The sequence below is a fragment of the Taudactylus pleione genome, unplaced genomic scaffold, assembly GCF_031769625.1.
Source record: "Taudactylus pleione unplaced genomic scaffold, aTauple2 ptg000677l, whole genome shotgun sequence".
Lineage (NCBI taxonomy): Eukaryota > Metazoa > Chordata > Amphibia > Anura > Myobatrachidae > Taudactylus > Taudactylus pleione.
The window spans coordinates 1,549,813-1,576,495 of NW_028285079.1; the positions used below are offsets into that span (position 1 = coordinate 1,549,813).

Here is a 26,683-nt window from a genome sequence, read left to right on the forward strand (position 1 = left end):
ATCCCACAGCAATGTCCCCTCACACTGCGCTAATCCCACAGCAATGTCCCCTCACACTGCGCTAATCCCACAGCAATGTCCACTCACTCTGCGCTAATCCCACAGCAATGTCCCCTCACTCTGCGCTAATCTCACAGCAATGTCCCCTCACACTACGCTAATCCCACAGCAATGTCCCCTCACACTGCGCTAATCTCAAAGCCATGTCCCATCACACTGCGCTAATCCCACAGCAATGTCCCCTCACACTGCGCTAATCCCACAGCAATGTCCCCTCACACTGCGCTAATCCCACAGCAATGTCCCCTCACACTGCACTAATCACACAGCAATGTGACATCACACTGCACTAATCACACAGCAATATCCTGTCACTCTGCGCTAATCACACAGCAATGTCCCCTCACACTGCACTAATCACACAGCAATGTGACATCACACTGCACTAATCCCACAGCAATGTCCCCTCACACTGCGCTAATCCCACAGCAATGTCCCCTCTCACTGCACTAATCATACAGCAATGTGACATCACACTGCACTAATCACACAGCAATATCCCGTCACTCTGAGCTAATCCCACAGCAATGTCCCCTCACACTGCACTAATCCCACAGCAATGTCCCCTTACACTGCACTAATCACACAGCAATGTCCCCTCACACTGCACTAATCACACAGCAATGTGACATCACACTGCACTAATCACACAGCAATATCCCGTCACTCTGCGCTAATCACACAGCAATGTCCCCTCACACTGCACTAATCACACAGCAATGTGACATCACACTGCACTAATCCCACAGCAATGTCCCCTCACACTGCGCTAATCCCACAGCAATGTCCCCTCACACTGCACTAATCATACAGCAATGTGACATCACACTGCACTAATCACACAGCAATATCCCGTCACTCTGCGCTAATCACACAGCAATGTGACATCACACTGCACTAATCCCACAGCAATGTCCCCTCACACTGCGCTAATCCCACAGCAATGTCCCATCACACTGCACTAATCCCACAGCAATGTCCCCTCACACTGCGCTAATCCCACAGCAATGTCCCCTCACACTGCGCTAATCCCACAGCAATGTCCCCTCACACTGCGCTAATCTCACAGCCATGTCTGCTCACTGCGCTAATCCCACAGCAATGTCCCCTCACACTGCGCTAATCCCACAGCAATGTCCCCTCACACTGCGCTAATCCCACAGCAATGTCCCCTCACACTGCGCTAATCCCACAGCAATGTCCCCTCACACTGCACTAATCATACAGCAATGTGACATCACACTGCACTAATCACACAGCAATATCCCGTCACTCTGCGCTAATCCCACAGCAATGTCCCCTCACACTGCACTAATCACACAGCAATGTGACATCACACTGCACTAATCCCACAGCAAAGTCCCATCACACTGCACTAATCACACAATGTCCCCTCACACTGCACTAATCACACAGCAATGTGACATCACACTGCACTAATCACACAGCAATGTCCGCTCACACTGCACTAATCACACAGCAATGTGACATCACACTGCACTAATCACACAGCAATATCCCGTCACTCTGCGCTAATCACACAGCAATGTCCCCTCACACTGCACTAATCACACAGCAATGTGACATCACACTGCACTAATCCCACAGCAATGTCCCCTCACACTGCGCTAATCCCACAGCAATGTCCCCTCACACTGCACTAATCATACAGCAATGTGACATCACACTGCACTAATCACACAGCAATATCCCGTCACTCTGCGCTAATCACACAGCAATGTGACATCACACTGCACTAATCCCACAGCAAACTCCCATCACACTGCTCTAATCACACAATGTCCCCTCACACTGCACTAATCACACAGCAATGTGACATCACACTGCACTAATCACACAGCAATGTCCGCTCACACTGCACTAATCACACAGCAATGTGACATCACACTGCACTAATCCCACAGCAATGTGACATCACACTGCACTAATCACACAGCAATGTCCGCTCACACTGCACTAATCACACAGCAATGTGACATCACACTGCACTAATCCCACAGCAATGTCCCCTCACACTGCACTAATCCCACAGCAATGTCCCCTTACACTGCACTAATCACACAGCAATGTCCCCTCACACTGCACTAATCACACAGCAATGTGACATCACACTGCACTAATCACACAGCAATGTCCCGTCACTCTGCGCTAATCACACAGCAATGTCCCCTCACACTGCACTAATCCCACAGCAATGTGACATCACACTGCACTAATCCCACAGCAATGTCCCCTCACACTGCCCTAATCCCACAGCAATGTCCCCTCACACTGCACTAATCATACAGCAATGTGACATCACACTGCACTAATCACACAGCAATATCCCGTCACTCTGCGCTAATCACACAGCAATGTGACATCACACTGCACTAATCCCACAGCAATGTCCCCTCACACTGCGCTAATCCCAGAGCAATGTCCCATCACCCTGCGCTAATCCCACAGCAATGTCCCATCACCCTGCGCTAATCCCACAGCAATGTCCCCTCACACTACGCTAATCCCACAGCAATGTCCCCTCACTCTGCACTAATCCCACAGCAATGTCCCCTCACACTGCACTAATCACACAGCAATGTCCCCTCACACTGCACTAATCCCACAGCAATGTCCCCTCACACTGCACTAATCCCACAGCAAGGTACCCTCACACTGCACTAATCCCACAGCAATGTCCCCTCACACTGCGCTAATCCCACAGCAATGTGACATCACACTGCACTAATCATACAGCAATGTCCGCTCACACTGCACTAATCACAAAGCAATGTGACATCACACTGCACTAATCACACAGCAATATCCCGTCACTCTGCGCTAATCCCACAGCAATGTCCCCTCACACTGCGCTAATCCCACAGCAATGTCCCCTCACACTGCGCTAATCCCACAGCAATGTCCCCTCACACTGCGCTAATCCCACAGCAATGTCCCCTCACACTGCGCTAATCCCACAGCAATGTCCCCTCACTCTGCGCTAATCTCACAGCAATGTCCCCTCACACTGCGCTAATCTCACAGCAATGTTCCATCACACTGCGCTAATCATACAGCAATGTCCCATCACACTGCGCTAATCCCACAGCCATGTCCGCTCACACTGCGCTAATCCCACAGCAATGTCCCCTCACACTGCGCTAATCCCACAGCAATGTCCCCTCACACTGCGCTAATCCCACAGCAATGTCCCATCATCCTGCGCTAATCCCACAGCAATGTCCCCTCACACTGCGCTAATCCCACAGCAATGTCCCCTCACTCTGCGCTAATCTCACAGCAATGTCCCCTCACACTGCGCTAATCTCACAGCAATGTTGCATCACACTGCGCTAATCATACAGCAATGTCCCATCACACTGCGCTAATCCCACAGCCATGTCCGCTCACACTGCGCTAATCCCACAGCAATGTCCCCTCACACTGCGCTAATCCCACAGCAATGTCCCCTCACACTGCGCTAATCCCACAGCAATGTCCCATCATCCTGCGCTAATCCCACAGCAATGTCCCCTCACACTGCGCTAATCCCACAGCAATGTCCCCTCACACTGCGCTAATCCCACAGCAATGTCCCCTCACACTGCGCTAATCCCACAGCAATGTCCCCTCACACTGCGCTAATCCCACAGCAATGTCCCCTCACACTGCACTAATCATACAGCAATGTGACATCACACTGCACTAATCACACAGCAATATCCCGTCACTCTGCGCTAATCACACAGCAATGTCCCCTCACACTGCACTAATCACACAGCAATGTGACATCACACTGCACTAATCCCACAGCAAACTCCCATCACACTGCTCTAATCACACAATGTCCCCTCACACTGCACTAATCACACAGCAATGTGACATCACACTGCACTAATCACACAACAATGTCCGCTCACACTGCACTAATCACACAGCAATGTGACATCACACTGCACTAATCACACTGTCCCCTCACACTACGCTAATCCCACAGCATTGTCCCCTCACACTGCGCTAATCCCACAGCAATGTCCCCTCACACTGCGCTAATCCCACAGCACTGTCCCATCACACTGCACTAATCCCACAGCAATGTCCCCTCACACTGCGCTAATCCCACAGCAATGTCCCCTCACACTGCGCTAATCCCACAGCCATGTCCCCTCACACTGCGCTAATCTCACAGCCATGTCCGCTCACACTGCGCTAATCCCACAGCAATGTCCCCTCACACTGCGCTAATCCCACAGCAATGTCCCCTCACACTGCGCTAATCCCACAGCAATGTCCCCTCACACTGCGCTAATCCCACAGCAATGTCCCCTCACACTGCACTAATCATACAGCAATGTGACATCACACTGCACTAATCACACAGCAATATCCCGTCACTCTGCGCTAATCACACAGCAATGTCCCCTCACACTGCACTAATCACACAGCAATGTCCCCTCACACTGCGCTAATCCCACAACAATGTCCCCTCACACTGCACTAATCATACAGCAATGTGACATCACACTGCACTAATCACACAGCAATATCCCGTCACTCTGCGCTAATCCCACAGCAATGTGACATCACACTGCACTAATCCCACAGCAATGTCCCCTCACACTGCGCTAATCCCACAGCAATGTCCCCTCACACTGCGCTAATCCCACAGCTATGTCCCATCACCCTGCGCTAATCCCACAGCAATGTCCCCTCACACTACGCTAATCCCACAGCAATGTGACATCACACTGCACTAATCACACAGCAATATCCCGTCACTCTGCGCTAATCACACAGCAATGTCCCCTCACACTGCACTAATCCCACAGCAATGTGACATCACACTGCACTAATCCCACAGCAATGTCCCCTCACACCGCGCTAATCCCACAGCAATGTCCCCTCACACTGCACTAATCATACAGCAATGTCCCCTCACACTGCGCTAATCATACAGCAATGTGACATCACACTGCACTAATCACACAGCAATATCCCGTCACTCTGCGCTAATCACACAGCAATGTCCCCTCACACTGCGCTAATCCCACAGCAATGTCCCATCACACTGCGCTAATCCCACAGCAATGTCCCCTCACACTGCGCTAATCCCACAGCAATGTCCCCTCACACTGCACTAATCCCACAGCAATGTACCCTCACACTGCGCTAATCTCACAGCAATGTCCCCTCACTGCACTAATCACACAGCAATGTCCCCTCACACTGCACTAATCCCACAGCAATGTCCGCTCACACTGCACTAATCACACAGCAATGTGACATCACACTGCACTAATCACACAGCAATATCCCGTCACTCTGCGCTAATCCCACAGCAATGTCCCCTCACACTGCGCTAATCCCACAGCAATGTCCCCTCACACTGCGCTAATCCCACAGCAATGTCCACTCACTCTGCGCTAATCCCACAGCAATGTCCCCTCACTCTGCGCTAATCTCACAGCAATGTCCCCTCACACTACGCTAATCCCACAGCAATGTCCCCTCACACTGCGCTAATCTCAAAGCCATGTCCCATCACACTGCGCTAATCCCACAGCAATGTCCCCTCACACTGCGCTAATCCCACAGCAATGTCCCCTCACACTGCGCTAATCCCACAGCAATGTCCCCTCACACTGCACTAATCACACAGCAATGTGACATCACACTGCACTAATCACACAGCAATATCCTGTCACTCTGCGCTAATCACACAGCAATGTCCCCTCACACTGCACTAATCACACAGCAATGTGACATCACACTGCACTAATCCCACAGCAATGTCCCCTCACACTGCGCTAATCCCACAGCAATGTCCCCTCTCACTGCACTAATCATACAGCAATGTGACATCACACTGCACTAATCACACAGCAATATCCCGTCACTCTGAGCTAATCCCACAGCAATGTCCCCTCACACTGCACTAATCCCACAGCAATGTCCCCTTACACTGCACTAATCACACAGCAATGTCCCCTCACACTGCACTAATCACACAGCAATGTGACATCACACTGCACTAATCACACAGCAATATCCCGTCACTCTGCGCTAATCACACAGCAATGTCCCCTCACACTGCACTAATCACACAGCAATGTGACATCACACTGCACTAATCCCACAGCAATGTCCCCTCACACTGCACTAATCCCACAGCAATGTCCCCTCACACTGCACTAATCCCACAGCAATGTCCCCTCACACTGCACTAATCATACAGCAATGTGACATCACACTGCACTAATCACACAGCAATATCCCGTCACTCTGCGCTAATCACACAGCAATGTGACATCACACTGCACTAATCCCACAGCAATGTCCCCTCACACTGCGCTAATCCCACAGCAATGTCCCATCACACTGCACTAATCCCACAGCAATGTCCCCTCACACTGCGCTAATCCCACAGCAATGTCCCCTCACACTGCGCTAATCCCACAGCAATGTCCCCTCACACTGCGCTAATCTCACAGCCATGTCTGCTCACTGCGCTAATCCCACAGCAATGTCCCCTCACACTGCGCTAATCCCACAGCAATGTCCCCTCACACTGCGCTAATCCCACAGCAATGTCCCCTCACACTGCGCTAATCCCACAGCAATGTCCCCTCACACTGCACTAATCATACAGCAATGTGACATCACACTGCACTAATCACACAGCAATATCCCGTCACTCTGCGCTAATCCCACAGCAATGTCCCCTCACACTGCACTAATCACACAGCAATGTGACATCACACTGCACTAATCCCACAGCAAAGTCCCATCACACTGCACTAATCACACAATGTCCCCTCACACTGCACTAATCACACAGCAATGTGACATCACACTGCACTAATCACACAGCAATGTCCGCTCACACTGCACTAATCACACAGCAATGTGACATCACACTGCACTAATCACACAGCAATATCCCGTCACTCTGCGCTAATCACACAGCAATGTCCCCTCACACTGCACTAATCACACAGCAATGTGACATCACACTGCACTAATCCCACAGCAAAGTCCCATCACACTGCACTAATCACACAATGTCCCCTCACACTGCACTAATCCCACAGCAATGTCCCCTTACACTGCACTAATCACACAGCAATGTCCCCTCACACTGCGCTAATCCCACAGCAATGTCCCATCACACTGCGCTAATCCCACAGCAATGTCCCCTCACACTGCGCTAATCCCACAGCAATGTCCCCTCACACTGCGCTAATCCCACAGCAATGTCCCCTCACACTGCGCTAATCTCACAGCCATGTCCGCTCACACTGCGCTAATCCCACTGCAATGTCCCCTCACACTGCGCTAATCCCACAGCAATGTCCCCTCACACTGCGCTAATCCCACAGCAATGTCCCCTCACACTGCGCTAATCCCACAGCAATGTCCCCTCACACTGCGCTAATCCCACAGCTATGTCCCATCACCCTGCGCTAATCCCACAGCAATGTCCCCTCACACTACGCTAATCCCACAGCAATGTGACATCACACTGCACTAATCACACAGCAATATCCCGTCACTCTGCGCTAATCACACAGCAATGTCCCCTCACACTGCACTAATCCCACAGCAATGTGACATCACACTGCACTAATCCCACAGCAATGTCCCCTCACACCGCGCTAATCCCACAGCAATGTCCCCTCACACTGCACTAATCATACAGCAATGTCCCCTCACACTGCGCTAATCATACAGCAATGTGACATCACACTGCACTAATCACACAGCAATATCCCGTCACTCTGCGCTAATCACACAGCAATGTCCCCTCACACTGCGCTAATCCCACAGCAATGTCCCATCACACTGCGCTAATCCCACAGCAATGTCCCCTCACACTGCGCTAATCCCACAGCAATGTCCCCTCACACTGCACTAATCCCACAGCAATGTACCCTCACACTGCGCTAATCTCACAGCAATGTCCCCTCACTGCACTAATCACACAGCAATGTCCCCTCACACTGCACTAATCCCACAGCAATGTCCGCTCACACTGCACTAATCACACAGCAATGTGACATCACACTGCACTAATCACACAGCAATATCCCGTCACTCTGCGCTAATCCCACAGCAATGTCCCCTCACACTGCGCTAATCCCACAGCAATGTCCCCTCACACTGCGCTAATCCCACAGCAATGTCCACTCACTCTGCGCTAATCCCACAGCAATGTCCCCTCACTCTGCGCTAATCTCACAGCAATGTCCCCTCACACTACGCTAATCCCACAGCAATGTCCCCTCACACTGCGCTAATCTCAAAGCCATGTCCCATCACACTGCGCTAATCCCACAGCAATGTCCCCTCACACTGCGCTAATCCCACAGCAATGTCCCCTTACACTGCGCTAATCCCACAGCAATGTCCCCTCACACTGCACTAATCACACAGCAATGTGACATCACACTGCACTAATCACACAGCAATATCCTGTCACTCTGCGCTAATCACACAGCAATGTCCCCTCACACTGCACTAATCACACAGCAATGTGACATCACACTGCACTAATCCCACAGCAATGTCCCCTCACACTGCGCTAATCCCACAGCAATGTCCCCTCTCACTGCACTAATCATACAGCAATGTGACATCACACTGCACTAATCACACAGCAATATCCCGTCACTCTGAGCTAATCCCACAGCAATGTCCCCTCACACTGCACTAATCCCACAGCAATGTCCCCTTACACTGCACTAATCACACAGCAATGTCCCCTCACACTGCACTAATCACACAGCAATGTGACATCACACTGCACTAATCACACAGCAATATCCCGTCACTCTGCGCTAATCACACAGCAATGTCCCCTCACACTGCACTAATCACACAGCAATGTGACATCACACTGCACTAATCCCACAGCAATGTCCCCTCACACTGCACTAATCATACAGCAATGTGACATCACACTGCACTAATCACACAGCAATATCCCGTCACTCTGCGCTAATCACACAGCAATGTGACATCACACTGCACTAATCCCACAGCAATGTCCCCTCACACTGCGCTAATCCCACAGCAATGTCCCATCACACTGCACTAATCCCACAGCAATGTCCCCTCACACTGCGCTAATCCCACAGCAATGTCCCCTCACACTGCGCTAATCCCACAGCAATGTCCCCTCACACTGCGCTAATCTCACAGCCATGTCTGCTCACTGCGCTAATCCCACAGCAATGTCCCCTCACACTGCGCTAATCCCACAGCAATGTCCCCTCACACTGCGCTAATCCCACAGCAATGTCCCCTCACACTGCGCTAATCCCACAGCAATGTCCCCTCACACTGCACTAATCATACAGCAATGTGACATCACACTGCACTAATCACACAGCAATATCCCGTCACTCTGCGCTAATCCCACAGCAATGTCCCCTCACACTGCACTAATCACACAGCAATGTGACATCACACTGCACTAATCCCACAGCAAAGTCCCATCACACTGCACTAATCACACAATGTCCCCTCACACTGCACTAATCACACAGCAATGTGACATCACACTGCACTAATCACACAGCAATGTCCGCTCACACTGCACTAATCACACAGCAATGTGACATCACACTGCACTAATCACACAGCAATATCCCGTCACTCTGCGCTAATCACACAGCAATGTCCCCGCACACTGCACTAATCACACAGCAATGTGACATCACACTGCACTAATCCCACAGCAAAGTCCCATCACACTGCACTAATCACACAATGTCCCCTCACACTGCACTAATCCCACAGCAATGTCCCCTTACACTGCACTAATCACACAGCAATGTCCCCTCACACTGCGCTAATCCCACAGCAATGTCCCATCACACTGCGCTAATCCCACAGCAATGTCCCCTCACACTGCGCTAATCCCACAGCAATGTCCCCTCACACTGCGCTAATCCCACAGCAATGTCCCCTCACACTGCGCTAATCTCACAGCCATGTCCGCTCACACTGCGCTAATCCCACTGCAATGTCCCCTCACACTGCGCTAATCCCACAGCAATGTCCCCTCACACTGCGCTAATCCCACAGCAATGTCCCCTCACACTGCGCTAATCCCACAGCCATGTCCCCTCACACTGCACTAATCATACAGCAATGTGACATCACACTGCACTAATCACACAGCAATATCCCGTCACTCTGCGCTAATCCCACAGCAATGTCCCCTCACACTGCACTAATCCCACAGCAATGTCCCCTTACACTGCACTAATCACACATCAATGTCCCCTCACACTGCACTAATCACACAGCAATGTGACATCACACTGCACTAATCACACAGCAATATCCCGTCACTCTGCGCTAATCACACAGCAATGTCCCCTCACACTGCACTAATCACACAGCAATGTGACATCACACTGCACTAATCCCACAGCAATGTCCCCTCACACTGCGCTAATCCCACAGCAATGTCCCCTCACACTGCACTAATCATACAGCAATGTGACATCACATTGCACTAATCACACAGCAATATCCCGTCACACTGCGCTAATCCCACAGCAATGTCCCCTCTCACTGCACTAATCATACAGCAATGTGACATCACACTGCACTAATCACACAGCAATATCCCGTCACTCTGCGCTAATCCCACAGCAATGTCCCCTCACACTGCACTAATCCCACAGCAATGTCCCCTTACACTGCACTAATCACACAGCAATGTCCCCTCACACTGCACAAATCACACAGCAATGTGACATCACACTGCACTAATCACACAGCAATATCCCGTCACTCTGCGCTAATCACACAGCAATGTCCCCTCACACTGCACTAATCACACAGCAATGTGACATCACACTGCACTAATCCCACAGCAATGTCCCCTCACACTGCGCTAATCCCACAGCAATGTCCCCTCACACTGCACTAATCATACAGCAATGTGACATCACACTGCACTAATCACACAGCAATATCCCGTCACTCTGCGCTAATCACACAGCAATGTGACATCACACTGCACTAATCCCACAGCAATGTCCCCTCACACTGCGCTAATCCCACAGCAATGTCCCATCACACTGCACTAATCCCACAGCAATGTCCCCTCACACTGCGCTAATCCCACAGCAATGTCCCCTCACACTGCGCTAATCCCACAGCAATGTCCCCTCACACTGCGCTAATCTCACAGCCATGTCTGCTCACTGCGCTAATCCCACAGCAATGTCCCCTCACACTGCGCTAATCCCACAGCAATGTCCCCTCACACTGCGCTAATCCCACAGCAATGTCCCCTCACACTGCGCTAATCCCACAGCAATGTCCCCTCACACTGCACTAATCATACAGCAATGTGACATCACACTGCACTAATCACACAGCAATATCCCGTCACTCTGCGCTAATCCCACAGCAATGTCCCCTCACACTGCACTAATCCCACAGCAATGTCCCCTTACACTGCACTAATCACACAGCAATGTCCCCTCACACTGCACTAATCACACAGCAATGTGACATCACACTGCACTAATCACACAGCAATATCCCGTCACTCTGCGCTAATCACACAGCAATGTCCCCTCACACTGCACTAATCACACAGCAATGTGACCTCACACTGCGCTAATCCCACAGCAATGTCCCCTCACACTGCACTAATCATACAGCAATGTGACATCACACTGCACTAATCACACAGCAATATCCCGTCACTCTGCGCTAATCACACAGCAATGTCCCCTCACACTGCACTAATCCCACAGCAATGTCCCCTCACACTACGCTAATCCCACAGCAATGTCCCCTCACTCTGCACTAATCCCACAGCAATGTCCCCTCACACTGCACTAATCCCACAGCAATGTCCCCTCACACTGCACTAATCCCACAGCAATGTCCCCTCACACTGCACTAATCCCACAGCAATGTCCCATCACACTGCACTAATCACACAGCAATGTCCCCTCACACTGCACTAATCCCACAGCAATGTGACATCACACTGCACTAATCACACAGCAATGTCCGCTCACACTGCGCTAATCATACAGCAATGTCCCCTCACACTGCGCTAATCCCACAGCCATGTCCGCTCACACTGCGCTAATCCCACAGCAATGTCCCCTCACATTGCGCTAATCCCACAGCAATGTCCCCTCACACTGCGCTAATCCCACAGCAATGTCCCATCACCCTGCGCTAATCCCACAGCAATGTCCCCTCACACTGCGCTAATCCCACAGCAATGTCCCCTCACACTGCGCTAATCCCACAGCAATGTCCCCTCACACTGCGCTAATCCCACAGCAATGTCCCCTCACACTGCGCTAATCCCACAGCAATGTCCCCTCACACTGCGCTAATCCCACAGCAATGTCCCCTCACACTGCGCTAATCCCACAGCAATGTCCCCTCACACTGCACTAATCATACAGCAATGTGACATCACACTGCACTAATCACACAGCAATATCCCGTCACTCTGCGCTAATCACACAGCAATGTCCCCTCACACTGCACTAATCCCACAGCAATGTCCCCTCACACTACGCTAATCCCACAGCAATGTCCCCTCACTCTGCACTAATCCCACAGCAATGTCCCCTCACACTGCACTAATCCCACAGCAATGTCCCCTCACACTGCACTAATCCCACAGCAATGTCCCCTCACACTGCACTAATCCCACAGCAATGTCCCCTCACACTGCACTAATCCCACAGCAATGTCCCATCACACTGCACTAATCACACAGCAATGTCCCCTCACACTGCACTAATCCCACAGCAATGTGACATCACACTGCACTAATCACACAGCAATGTCCGCTCACACTGCGCTAATCATACAGCAATGTCCCCTCACACTGCGCTAATCCCACAGCCATGTCCGCTCACACTGCGCTAATCCCACAGCAATGTCCCCTCACATTGCGCTAATCCCACAGCAATGTCCCCTCACACTGCGCTAATCCCACAGCAATGTCCCATCACCCTGCGCTAATCCCACAGCAATGTCCCCTCACACTGCGCTAATCCCACAGCAATGTCCCCTCACACTGCGCTAATCCCACAGCAATGTCCCCTCACACTGCGCTAATCCCACAGCAATGTGACATCACACTGCACTAATCACACTGTCCCCTCACACTACGCTAATCCCACAGCAATGTCCCCTCACACTGCGCTAATCCCACAGCAATGTCCCCTCACACTGCACTAATCACACAATGTCCCCTCACACTGCACTAATCACACAGCAATGTGACATCACACTGCACTAATCACACTGTCCCCTCACACTACGCTAATCCCACAGCAATGTCCGCTCACACTGCACTAATCACACAGCAATGTGACATCACACTGCACTAATCACACTGTCCCCTCACACTACGCTAATCCCACAGCAATGTCCCCTCACACTGCGCTAATCCCACAGCAATGTCCCCTCACACTGCGCTAATCCCACAGCAATGTCCCATCACACTGCACTAATCCCACAGCAATGTCCCCTCACACTGCGCTAATCCCACAGCAATGTCCCCTCACACTGCGCTAATCTCACAGCAATGTCCCATCACACTGCGCTAATCCCACAGCCATGTCCGCTCACACTGCGCTAATCCCACAGCAATGTCCCCTCACACTGCGCTAATCCCACAGCAATGTCCCCCCACACTGCGCTAATCCCACAGCAATGTCCCCTCACACTGGGCTAATCCCACAGCAATGTCCCCTCACACTGCACTAATCATACAGCAATGTGACATCACACTGCACTAATCACACAGCAATATCCCGTCACTCTGCGCTAATCCCACAGCAATGTCCCCTCACACTGCACTAATCCCACAGCAATGTCCCCTTACACTGCACTAATCACACAGCAATGTCCCCTCACACTGCACTAATCCCACAGCAATGTGACATCACACTGCACTAATCACACAGCAATGTCCGCTCACACTGCACTAATCACACAGCAATGTGACATCACACTGCACTAATCACACAGCAATATCCCGTCACTCTGCGCTAATCCCACAGCAATGTCCCCTCACACTGCACTAATCCCACAGCAATGTCCCCTTACACTGCACTAATCACACAGCAAAGTCCCCTCACACTGCACTAATCCCACAGCAATGTGACATCACACTGCACTAATCACACAGCAATGTCCGCTCACACTGCACTAATCACACAGCAATGTGACATCACACTGCACTAATCACACAGCAATATCCCGTCACTCTGCGCTAATCACACAGCAATGTCCCCTCACACTGCACTAATCACACAGCAATGTGACATCACACTGCACTAATCCCACAGCAATGTCCCCTCACACTACGCTAATCCCACAGCAATGTCCCCTCACACTGCGCTAATCCCACAGCAATGTCCCCTCACTCTGCGCTAATCTCACAGCCATGTCCCATCACACTGCGCTAATCCCACAGCCATGTCCGCTCACACTGCGCTAATCCCACAGCAATGTCCCCTCACACTGCGCTAATCCCACAGCAATGTCCCCTCACACTGCGCTAATCCCACAGCAATGTCCCCTCACACTGCACTAATCATACAGCAATGTGACATCACACTGCACTAATCACACAGCAATATCCCGTCACTCTGCGCTAATCCCACAGCAATGTCCCCTCACACTGCACTAATCCCACAGCAATGTCCCCTTACACTGCACTAATCACACAGCAATGTCCCCTCACACTGCACTAATCACACAGCAATGTGACATCACACTGCACTAATCACACAGCAATATCCTGTCACTCTGCGCTAATCACACAGCAATGTCCCCTCACACTGCACTAATCACACAGCAATGTGACATTACACTGCACTAATCCCACAGCAATGTCCCCTCACACTGCGCTAATCCCACAGCAATGTCCCCTCACACTGCACTAATCATACAGCAATGTGACATCACACTGCACTAATCACACAGCAATATCCCGTCACTCTGCGCTAATCACACAGCAATGTCCCCTCTCACTGCGCTAATCCCACAGCAATGTCCCATCTCACTGCACTAATCCCACAGCAATGTCCCCTCACACTGCGCTAATCCCACAGCAATGTCCCCTCACACTGCGCTAATCCCACAGCAATGTCCCCTCACACTGCGCTAATCTCACAGCAATGTCCCATCACACTGCGCTAATCCCACAGCCATGTCCGCTCACACTGCGCTAATCCCACAGCAATGTCCCCTCACACTGCGCTAATCCCACAGCAATGTCCCGTCACTCTGCGCTAATCCCACAGCAATGTCCCGTCACTCTGCGCTAATCCCACAGCAATGTCCCCTCACACTGCACTAATCCCACAGCAATGTCCCTTTACACTGCACTAATCACACAGCAATGTCCCCTCACACTGCACTAATCACACAGCAATGTGACATCACACTGCATTAATCACACAGCAATATCCCGTCACTCTGCACTAATCATACAGCAATGTGACATCACACTGCACTAATCACACAGCAATATCCCGTCACTCTGGGCTAATCACACAGCAATGTCCCCTCACACTGCACTAATCCCACAGCAATGTGACATCACACTGCACTAATCCCACAGCAATGTCCCCTCACACTGCGCTAATCCCACAGCAATGTCCCATCACCCTGCGCTAATCCCACAATGTCCCCTCACACTACGCTAATCCCACAGCAATGTCCCCTCACTCTGCACTAATCCCACAGCAATGTCCCCTCACACTGCACTAATCCCACAGCAATGTCCCCTCACACTGCACTAATCCCACAGCAATGTCCCCACTGCACTAATCCCACAGCAATGTCCCATCACACTGCACTAATCACACAGCAATGTCCCCTCACACTGCACTAATCCCACAGCAATGTGACATCACACTGCACTAATCACACAGCAATGTCCGCTCACACTGCACTAATCCCACAGCAATGTCCCCTCACACTGCGCTAATCCCACAGCAATGTCCACTCACTCTGCGCTAATCCCACAGCAATGTCCCCTCACTCTGCGCTAATCTCACAGCAATGTCACCTCACACTGCGCTAATCTCACAGCAATGTCCCCTCACACTGCGCTAATCTCACAGCAATGTTCCATCACACTGCGCTAATCATACAGCAATGTCCCATCACACTGCGCTAATCCCACAGCCATGTCCCCTCACATTGCGCTAATCCCACAGCAATGCCCCCTCACACTGCGCTAATCCCACAGCAATGTCCCATCACCCTGCGCTAATCCCACAGCAATGTCCCCTCACACTGCGCTAATCCCACAGCAATGTCCCCTCACACTGCGCTAATCCCACAGCAATGTCCCCTCACTCTGCGCTAATCCCACAGCAATGTCCCCTCACACTGCGCTAATCCCACAGCAATGTCCCCTCACACTGCACTAATCACACAGCAATGTGACATCACACTGCACTAATCCCACACCAATGTCCCCTCACACTGCGCTAATCCCACAGCAATGTCCCCTCACACTGCACTAATCATACAGCAATGTGACATCACACTGCACTAATCACACAGCAATATCCCGTCACTCTGCGCTAATCACACAGCAATGTCCCCTCACACTGCACTAATCACACAGCAATGTGACATCACACTGCACTAATCCCACAGCAATGTCCCCTCACACTGCGCTAATCCCACAGCAATGTCCCATCACCCTGCGCTAATCCCACAGCAATGTCCCCTCACACTACGCTAATCCCACAGCAATGTCCCCTCACACTGCGCTAATCCCACAGCAATGTCCCCTCACACTGCGCTAATCTCACAGCCATGTCCCATCACACTGCGCTAATCCCACAGCAATGTCCCCTCACACTGCGCTAATCCCACAGCAATGTCCCCTCACACTGCGCTAATCCCACAGCAATGTCCCCTCACACTGCACTAATCACACAGCAATGTGACATCACACTGCACTAATCACACAGCAATATCCTGTCACTCTGCGCTAATCACACAGCAATGTCCCCTCACACTGCACTAATCACACAGCAATGTGACATCACACTGCACTAATCCCACAGCAATGTCCCCTCACACTGCGGTAATCCCACAGCAATGTCCCCTCTCACTGCACTAATCATACAGCAATGTGACATCACACTGCACTAATCACACAGCAATATCCCGTCACTCTGCGCTAATCCCACAGCAATGTCCCCTCACACTGCACTAATCCCACAGCAATGTCCCCTTACACTGCACTAATCCCACAGCAATGTCCCCTCACACTGCACTAATCATACAGCAATGTGACATCACACTGCACTAATCACACAGCAATATCCCGTCACTCTGCGCTAATCACACAGCAATGTCCCCTCACACTGCACTAATCACACAGCAATGTGACATCACACTGCACTAATCCCACAGCAAACTCCCATCACACTGCTCTAATCACACAATGTCCCCTCACACTGCACTAATCACACAGCAATGTGACATCACACTGCACTAATCACACAGCAATGTCCGCTCACACTGCACTAATCACACAGCAATGTGACATCACACTGCACTAATCCCACAGCAATGTGACATCACACTGCACTAATCACACAGCAATGTCCGCTCACACTGCACTAATCACACAGCAATGTGACATCACACTGCACTAATCCCACAGCAATGTCCCCTCACACTGCACTAATCCCACAGCAATGTCCCCTTACACTGCACTAATCACACAGCAATGTCCCCTCACACTGCACTAATCACACAGCAATGTGACATCACACTGCACTAATCACACAGCAATGTCCCGTCACTCTGCGCTAATCACACAGCAATGTCCCCTCACACTGCACTAATCCCACAGCAATGTGACATCACACTGCACTAATCCCACAGCAATGTCCCCTCACACTGCCCTAATCCCACAGCAATGTCCCCTCACACTGCACTAATCATACAGCAATGTGACATCACACTGCACTAATCACACAGCAATATCCCGTCACTCTGCGCTAATCACACAGCAATGTGACATCACACTGCACTAATCCCACAGCAATGTCCCCTCACACTGCGCTAATCCCACAGCAATGTCCCATCACCCTGCGCTAATCCCACAGCAATGTCCCATCACCCTGCGCTAATCCCACAGCAATGTCCCCTCAAACTACGCTAATCCCACAGCAATGTCCCCTCACTCTGCACTAATCCCACAGCAATGTCCCCTCACACTGCACTAATCACACAGCAATGTCCCCTCACACTGCACTAATCCCACAGCAATGTCCCCTCACACTGCACTAATCCCACAGCAAGGTACCCTCACACTGCACTAATCCCACAGCAATGTCCCCTCACACTGCGCTAATCCCACAGCAATGTGACATCACACTGCACTAATCATACAGCAATGTCCGCTCACACTGCACTAATCACAAAGCAATGTGACATCACACTGCACTAATCACACAGCAATATCCCGTCACTCTGCGCTAATCCCACAGCAATGTCCCCTCACACTGCGCTAATCCCACAGCAATGTCCCCTCACACTGCGCTAATCCCACAGCAATGTCCCCTCAAACTGCGCTAATCCCACAGCAATGTCCCCTCACACTGCGCTAATCCCACAGCAATGTCCCCTCACTCTGCGCTAATCTCACAGCAATGTCCCCTCACACTGCGCTAATCTCACAGCAATGTTCCATCACACTGCGCTAATCATACAGCAATGTCCCATCACACTGCGCTAATCCCACAGCCATGTCCGCTCACACTGCGCTAATCCCACAGCAATGTCCCCTCACACTGCGCTAATCCCACAGCAATGTCCCCTCACACTGCGCTAATCCCACAGCAATGTCCCATCATCCTGCGCTAATCCCACAGCAATGTCCCCTCACACTGCGCTAATCCCACAGCAATGTCCCCTCACACTGCGCTAATCCCACAGCAATGTCCCCTCACACTGCGCTAATCCCACAGCAATGTCCCCTCACACTGCGCTAATCCCACAGCAATGTCCCCTCACACTGCACTAATCATACAGCAATGTGACATCACACTGCACTAATCCCACAGCAAACTCCCATCACACTGCTCTAATCACACAATGTCCCCTCACACTGCACTAATCACACAGCAATGTGACATCACACTGCACTAATCACACAGCAATGTCCGCTCACACTGCACTAATCACACAGCAATGTGACATCACACTGCACTAATCACACTGTCCCCTCACACTACGCTAATCCCACAGCATTGTCCCCTCACACTGCGCTAATCCCACAGCAATGTCCCCTCACACTGCGCTAATCCCACAGCACTGTCCCATCACACTGCACTAATCCCACAGCAATGTCCCCTCACACTGCGCTAATCCCACAGCAATGTCCCCTCACACTGCGCTAATCCCACAGCCATGTCCCCTCACACTGCGCTAATCTCACAGCCATGTCCGCTCACACTGCGCTAATCCCACAGCAATGTCCCCTCACACTGCGCTAATCCCACAGCAATGTCCCCTCACACTGCGCTAATCCCACAGCAATGTCCCCTCACACTGCGCTAATCCCACAGCAATGTCCCCTCACACTGCACTAATCATACAGCAATGTGACATCACACTGCACTAATCACACAGCAATATCCCGTCACTCTGCGCTAATCCCACAGCAATGTCCCCTCACACTGCACTAATCCCACAGCAATGTCCCCTTACACTGCACTAATCACACAGCAATGTCCCCTCACACTGCACTAATCACACAGCAATGTGACATCACACTGCACTAATCCCACAGCAATGTCCCCTCACACTGCGCTAATCCCACAGCAATGTCCCCTCACACTGCACTAATCATACAGCAATGTGACATCACACTGCACTAATCACACAGCAATATCCCGTCACTCTGCGCTAATCACACAGCAATGTCCCCTCACACTGCACTAATCACACAGCAATGTCCCCTCACACTGCGCTAATCCCACAGCAATGTCCCCTCACACTGCACTAATCATACAGCAATGTGACATCACACTGCACTAATCACACAGCAATATCCCGTCACTCTGCGCTAATCCCACAGCAATGTCCCCTCACACTGCACTAATCACACAGCAATGTGACATCACACTGCACTAATCCCACAGCAAAGTCCCATCACACTGCACTAATCACACAATGTCCCCTCACACTGCACTAATCACACAGCAATGTGACATCACACTGCACTAATCACACAGCAATGTCCGCTCACACTGCACTAATCACACAGCAATGTGACATCACACTGCACTAATCACACAGCAATATCCCGTCACTCTGCGCTAATCACACAGCAATGTCCCCTCACACTGCACTAATCACACAGCAATGTGACATCACACTGCACTAATCCCACAGCAAAGTCCCATCACACTGCACTAATCACACAATGTCCCCTCACACTGCACTAATCCCACAGCAATGTCCCCTTACACTGCACTAATCACACAGCAATGTCCCCTCACACTGCGCTAATCCCACAGCAATGTCCCATCACACTGCGCTAATCCCACAGCAATGTCCCCTCACACTGCGCTAATCCCACAGCAATGTCCCCTCACACTGCGCTAATCCCACAGCAATGTCCCCTCACACTGCGCTAATCTCACAGCCATGTCCGCTCACACTGCGCTAATCCCACTGCAATGTCCCCTCACACTGCGCTAATCCCACAGCAATGTCCCCTCACACTGCGCTAATCCCACAGCAATGTCCCCTCACACTGCGCTAATCCCACAGCAATGTCCCCTCACACTGCGCTAATCCCACAGCTATGTCCCATCACCCTGCGCTAATCCCACAGCAATGTCCCCTCACACTACGCTAATCCCACAGCAATGTGACATCACACTGCACTAATCACACAGCAATATCCCGTCACTCTGCGCTAATCACACAGCAATGTCCCCTCACACTGCACTAAACCCACAGCAATGTGACATCACACTGCACTAATCCCACAGCAATGTCCCCTCACACCGCGCTAATCCCACAGCAATGTCCCCTCACACTGCACTAATCATACAGCAATGTCCCCTCACACTGCGCTAATCATACAGCAATGTGACATCACACTGCACTAATCACACAGCAATATCCCGTCACTCTGCGCTAATCACACAGCAATGTCCCCTCACACTGCGCTAATCCCACAGCAATGTCCCATCACACTGCGCTAATCCCACAGCAATGTCCCCTCACACTGCGCTAATCCCACAGCAATGTCCCCTCACACTGCACTAATCCCACAGCAATGTACCCTCACACTGCGCTAATCTCACAGCAATGTCCCCTCACTGCACTAATCACACAGCAATGTCCCCTCACACTGCACTAATCCCACAGCAATGTCCGCTCACACTGCACTAATCACACAGCAATGTGACATCACACTGCACTAATCACACAGCAATATCCCGTCACTCTGCGCTAATCCCACAGCAATGTCCCCTCACACTGCGCTAATCCCACAGCAATGTCCCCTCACACTGCGCTAATCCCACAGCAATGTCCACTCACTCTGCGCTAATCCCACAGCAATGTCCCCTCACTCTGCGCTAATCTCACAGCAATGTCCCCTCACACTACGCTAATCCCACAGCAATGTCCCCTCACACTGCGCTAATCTCAAAGCCATGTCCCATCACACTGTGCTAATCCCACAGCAATGTCCCCTCACACTGCGCTAATCCCACAGCAATGTCCCCTCACACTGCGCTAATCCCACAGCAATGTCCCCTCACACTGCACTAATCACACAGCAATGTGACATCACACTGCACTAATCACACAGCAATATCCTGTCACTCTGCGCTAATCACACAGCAATGTCCCCTCACACTGCACTAATCACACAGCAATGTGACATCACACTGCACTAATCCCACAGCAATGTCCCCTCACACTGCGCTAATCCCACAGCAATGTCCCCTCTCACTGCACTAATCATACAGCAATGTGACATCACACTGCACTAATCACACAGCAATATCCCGTCACTCTGAGCTAATCCCACAGCAATGTCCCCTCACACTGCACTAATCCCACAGCAATGTCCCCTTACACTGCACTAATCACACAGCAATGTCCCCTCACACTGCACTAATCACACAGCAATGTGACATCACACTGCACTAATCACACAGCAATATCCCGTCACTCTGCGCTAATCACACAGCAATGTCCCCTCACACTGCACTAATCACACAGCAATGTGACATCACACTGCACTAATCCCACAGCAATGTCCCCTCACACTGCGCTAATCCCACAGCAATGTCCCCTCACACTGCACTAATCATACAGCAATGTGACATCACACTGCACTAATCACACAGCAATATCCCGTCACTCTGCGCTAATCACACAGCAATGTGACATCACACTGCACTAATCCCACAGCAATGTCCCCTCACACTGCGCTAATCCCACAGCAATGTCCCATCACACTGCGCTAATCCCACAGCAATGTCCCCTCACACTGCGCTAATCCCACAGCAATGTCCCCTCACACTGCGCTAATCTCACAGCCATGTCTGCTCACTGCGCTAATCCCACAGCCATGTCCCCTCACACTGCGCTAATCCCACAGCAATGTCCCCTCACACTGCGCTAATCCCACAGCAATGTCCCCTCACACTGCGCTAATCCCACAGCAATGTCCCCTCACACTGCGCTAATCCCACAGCAATGTCCCCTCACACTGCACTAATCATACAGCAATGTGACATCACACTGCACTAATCACACAGCAATATCCCGTCACTCTGCGCTAATCCCACAGCAATGTCCCCTCACACTGCACTAATCACACAGCAATGTGACATCACACTGCACTAATCCCACAGCAAAGTCCCATCACACTGCACTAATCACACAATGTCCCCTCACACTGCACTAATCACACAGCAATGTGACATCACACTGCACTAATCACACAGCAATGTCCGCTCACACTGCACTAATCACACAGCAATGTGACATCACACTGCACTAATCACACAGCAATATCCCGTCACTCTGCGCTAATCACACAGCAATGTCCCCTCACACTGCACTAATCACACAGCAATGTGACATCACACTGCACTAATCCCACAGCAAAGTCCCATCACACTGCACTAATCACACAATGTCCCCTCACACTGCACTAATCCCACAGCAATGTCCCCTTACACTGCACTAATCACACAGCAATGTCCCCTCACACTGCGCTAATCCCACAGCAATGTCCCATCACACTGCGCTAATCCCACAGCAATGTCCCCTCACACTGCGCTAATCCCACAGCAATGTCCCCTCACACTGCGCTAATCCCACAGCAATGTCCCGTCACTCTGCGCTAATCCCACAGCAATGTCCCGTCACTCTGCGCTAATCCCACAGCAATGTCCCCTCACACTGCACTAATCCCACAGCAATGTCCCCTCACACTGCACTAATCCCACAGCAATGTCCCCTTACACTGCACTAATCACACAGCAATGTCCCCTCACACTGCACTAATCACACAGCAATGTGACATCACACTGCACTAATCACACAGCAATATCCCGTCACTCTGCACTAATCATACAGCAATGTGACATCACACTGCACTAATCACACAGCAATATCCCGTCACTCTGGGCTAATCACACAGCAATGTCCCCTCACACTGCACTAATCCCACAGCAATGTGACATCACACTGCACTAATCCCACAGCAATGTCCCCTCACACTGCGCTAATCCCACAGCAATGTCCCATCACCCTGCGCTAATCCCACAATGTCCCCTCACACTACGCTAATCCCACAGCAATGTCCCCTCACTCTGCACTAATCCCACAGCAATGTCCCCTCACACTGCACTAATCCCACAGCAATGTCCCCTCACACTGCACTAATCCCACAGCAATGTCCCCTCACACTGCACTAATCCCACAGCAATGTCCCCACTGCACTAATCCCACAGCAATGTCCCATCACACTGCACTAATCACACAGCAATGTCCCCTCACACTGCACTAATCCCACAGCAATGTGACAACACAGTGCACTAATCACACAGCAATGTCCGCTCACACTGCACTAATCCCACAGCAATGTCCCCTCACACTGCGCTAATCCCACAGCAATGTCCACTCACTCTGCGCTAATCCCACAGCAATGTCCCCTCACTCTGCGCTAATCTCACAGCAATGTCACCTCACACTGCGCTAATCTCACAGCAATGTCCCCTCACACTGCGCTAATCTCACAGCAATGTTCCATCACACTGCGCTAATCATACAGCAATGTCCCATCACACTGCGCTAATCCCACAGCCATGTCCCCTCACATTGCGCTAATCCCACAGCAATGTCCCCTCACACTGCGCTAATCCCACAGCAATGTCCCATCACCCTGCGCTAATCCCACAGCAATGTCCCCTCACACTGCGCTAATCCCACAGCAATGTCCCCTCACACTGCGCTAATCCCACAGCAATGTCCCCTCACTCTGCGCTAATCCCACAGCAATGTCCCCTCACACTGCGCTAATCCCACAGCAATGTCCCCTCACACTGCACTAATCACACAGCAATGTGACATCACACTGCACTAATCCCACACCAATGTCACCTCACACTGCGCTAATCCCACAGCAATGTCCCCTCACACTGCACTAATCATACAGCAATGTGACATCACACTGCACTAATCACACAGCAATATCCCGTCACTTTGCGCTAATCACACAGCAATGTCCCCTCACACTGCACTAATCACACAGCAATGTGACATCACACTGCACTAATCCCACAGCAATGTCCCCTCACACTGCGCTAATCCCACAGCAATGTCCCATCACCCTGCGCTAATCCCACAGCAATGTCCCCTCACACTACGCTAATCCCACAGCAATGTCCCCTCACACTGCGCTAATCCCACAGCCATGTCCCCTCACACTGCGCTAATCTCACAGCCATGTCCCATCACACTGCGCTAATCCCACAGCAATGTCCCCTCACACTGCGCTAATCCCACAGCAATGTCCCCTCACACTGCGCTAATCCCACAGCAATGTCCCCTCACACTGCACTAATCACACAGCAATGTGACATCACACTGCACTAATCACACAGCAATATCCTGTCACTCTGCGCTAATCACACAGCAATGTCCCCTCACACTGCACTAATCACACAGCAATGTGACATCACACTGCACTAATCCCACAGCAATGTCCCCTCACACTGCGCTAATCCCACAGCAATGTCCCCTCTCACTGCACTAATCATACAGCAATGTGACATCACACTGCACTAATCACACAGCAATATCCCGTCACTCTGCGCTAATCCCACAGCAATGTCCCCTCACACTGCACTAATCCCACAGCAATGTCCCCTTACACTGCACTAATCACACAGCAATGTCCCCTCACACTGCACTAATCACACAGCAATGTGACATCACACTGCACTAATCACACAGCAATATCCCGTCACTCTGCGCTAATCACACAGCAATGTCCCCTCACACTGCACTAATCACACAGCAATGTGACATCACACTGCACTAATCCCACAGCAATGTCCCCTCACACTGCGCTAATCCCACAGCAATGTCCCCTCACACTGCACTAATCATACAGCAATGTCCCCTCACACTGCGCTAATCCCACAGCAATGTCCCCTCACACTGCGCTAATCTCACAGCCATGTCTGCTCACTGCGCTAATCCCACAGCAATGTCCCCTCACACTGCGCTAATCCCACAGCAATGTCCCCTCACACTGCGCTAATCCCACAGCAATGTCCCCTCACACTGCGCTAATCCCACAGCAATGTCCCCTCACACTGCACTAATCATACAGCAATGTCCCATCACACTGCACTAATCACACAGCAATGTCCCCTCACACTGCACTAATCCCACAGCAATGTGACATCACACTGCACTAATCACACAGCAATGTCCGCTCACACTGCACTAATCCCACAGCAATGTCCCCTCACACTGCGCTAATCCCACAGCAATGTCCACTCACTCTGCGCTAATCCCACAGCAATGTCCCCTCACTCTGCGCTAATCTCACAGCAATGTCCCCTCACACTGCGCTAATCTCACAGCAATGTCCCCTCACACTGCGCTAATCTCACAGCAATGTTCCATCACACTGCGCTAATCATACAGCAATGTCCCATCACACTGCGCTAATCCCACAGCCATGTCCCCTCACATTGCGCTAATCCCACAGCAATGTCCCCTCACACTGCGCTAATCCCACAGCAATGTCCCATCACCCTGCGCTAATCCCACAGCAATGTCCCCTCACACTGCGCTAATCCCACAGCAATGTCCCCTCACACTGCGTTAATCCCACAGCAATGTCCCCTCACTCTGCGCTAATCCCACAGCAATGTCCCCTCACACTGCGCTAATCCCACAGCAATGTCCCCTCACACTGCGCTAATCCCACAGCAATGTCCCCTCACACTGCGCTAATCATACAGCAATGTGACATCACACTGCACTAATCACACAGCAATATCCCGTCACTCTGCGC

At 51.2% G+C, this 26,683-nt stretch overlaps 1 protein-coding gene across 9 annotated transcripts in view; it reads left to right on the forward strand.

Moving 5' to 3' along the window:
• Positions 1–26,683, forward strand: part of STXBP5L (syntaxin binding protein 5L) — a 581,790-nt gene that overhangs the window by 553,375 nt on the left and 1,732 nt on the right. The window lies entirely within an intron of this gene.